The sequence below is a fragment of the Chaetodon auriga genome, chromosome 23, assembly GCF_051107435.1.
Source record: "Chaetodon auriga isolate fChaAug3 chromosome 23, fChaAug3.hap1, whole genome shotgun sequence".
NCBI classification, from domain to species: Eukaryota; Metazoa; Chordata; class Actinopteri; order Chaetodontiformes; family Chaetodontidae; genus Chaetodon; species Chaetodon auriga.
In genome coordinates, this window is record NC_135096.1 from 8239484 (window position 1) to 8241909 (window position 2426).

Genomic DNA, 2426 nt, shown 5'->3' on the forward strand with positions numbered 1-2426 from the left:
TCTGAGAACTTCTACTACGACTACGACCACAATATAAAGTTGCGCCATGGAAGTCCTATTAATTCCGCATAGCAAACATTGCATAGCAGCATACTTTAAGCAAGGAGACGTGAGAAAGGAGGAAATTACAGCCAGCGTAACTGTTTGGCTACAAAGTGTGAGACATTACACTGCTTTTTAACGAAATGCAAATGTTGCCATTCTTACAACAAAAAAAAAAAAAATGTATATCCATCAACAGAGTAAATACATCCAGTATAATTTATTTGAAAAAGATAAACGATATTCTTTGTCTTAGCTCAATGTTTGCACACCTCAAGGCTCACAAATTTGAACACGTGACAATACAGGCAAAACCAAACGTTACGCGCACTATTTCCATTTTTAACTCTTCTTAGTGAGTACACTTGTGATCATATTTCTATACATGCACTGTATCACAGGGCAATGAAGAACTTCCATTCATTGGCGTCACAACAATCATCAGCTATGTTATTTAAAAACAATAACAAGGTTTCAGTTAGAAAAAAGGAAAAATGTACAGATATAACATGCAAAACATGCAGGATGGCAAGTTTTTACAAGAACACTACAAATGAACCGCTCAAACCGATTCAGTTGGATCACTGCTTAAAGCCTTTTCTTTCTGCAATTGTTCCAATGAGTTGTATTACATTGTGTTGTTATATCTCTGCCCTACAGTTGTGTGAATCACAAAGTCCTGTCTTTATTCTTAGACTTTCTTTTTATAGCAACTCCAACTGTCACACTCATGCTGTCCCTGCCTGTCGCACACACACATGCACACATTTTGGTTGATAAGATTATCTAAAGGGCTTGGAGTGTGGGAGCTTATGTGTGTTTGTGTGCGTACGTGTGTGCGTGTGTGTGTGTGTATGGGTCATACATGGCAGCCCAAGAAATGTGACCTATCCATGCTGGTGCAGCTGTCGTTCCCAACCTGAGGGAGTTGGGGGTGAAGCAGTGAGATGGGAGAGAGAGTGGGACAGATAACATGATCTTATTTAAGTCTTAGAAGCCTAAAAAGGTTAAAAGTGTATGTTTTTAAAGGTACTCCAAGGTCGTTACTGAAAACGCACTAAAGCAGAAAGCCTGAGTGGTCTGACATTTAGGAAACAGGATCTCTCTCTGTCTCACCACTCTTCATCGGGGTTAAAGCTGTTGAAAGGGACCGTGGCAGTGGTTGCTAATGCTACATGATCTCGGGTGGACTTACACCTTCAGCCCATGCTCACTAAAGGACACACAGAGACACGGGCTTTAGCAAATGATTTGAGATGAAATACTTTGCTCAATGGATCTTGTTACCTCCACTTGGACTTTGAGGGGATGTCCAAAGGGATTCCTTTCAGCTTTAATGGCAAAAGTGAAGTAAGTAGCACTTTTTTTCTATTATTGGTTAAAGTCTATTTTAGGCAACTCTTTCGATCAGCATATGAATGTAATATCATAAATTAGCTTATGAAGTAAATCAAAATACTGTCAAATTCTTTGATCAGTATCTCTGTTATTCCATTCATTGCCATTTTGAATAGTTATTAGATTTAGTTTCGGAAATTATTTGCCAAAAATGAATGAAATTGTGATCAAAAACAGCACAATAGGTTGTTTGTCAACACATTCCAAAGTGACCCATGTGAGCTTTTTTTCTGGCCATATCTTGCATGGTGAAAGAGTACTCCAATGATTGAGTCCCCTTTAAAGGTTTTGGAGGACTGTCAAGACACTGATGTTAAAACAGAACTGTCAAAAGAGGCAGACATCTTGACTTTTAGCTTTTTAGAACCTACACTTTCCACGGTGTAACTTAATTGCGTCTTTTGTTAAACCACTTCATCCAGTCCCACTCCATTGCCCCAGTTTGTGACTACAATCCAAAGCTGTGACACCCAAATGATGTCACTTGAGCTCCTGTAGAGCAACAGAGGACATTATGCAATTCTTCTCACAGGCTGAGCAGTAGCCTAGTAGACTTTGCCGTGTAGAATGATTGGAGTACCCTTTACTGAATGTAGAATGCCTTGTTTTTCAATCTTTCTGAGCACATGACCAATGTGGTCATTGTTAGGCATAGAAAGTCATTATTTACAGATGATGATGATGATGATGTTGCTTGTCATGAAAATGTAGATATGGGTTGTTTGAAGCCTTCTGAACAAATGAACAATGATTTTTCTGATGAGCATGCTCTCTGGCAAACAGTCAAATTGTCATATGTCTAAAATGACTTTGATGTCATTCTGATTGATGTTCTCTGGTCATTACAGTCCCAAGTACGAAATCCCAGGTCAAGCATCATCTGTGTACTCCCTGTAAACCCAGAGATATGTGAACCAATGGAGTCTTTCAGAAAAGACCCTCAATAACTGCAGCTCGTCTTGATACCCCAGTCAATTCCTGGATAA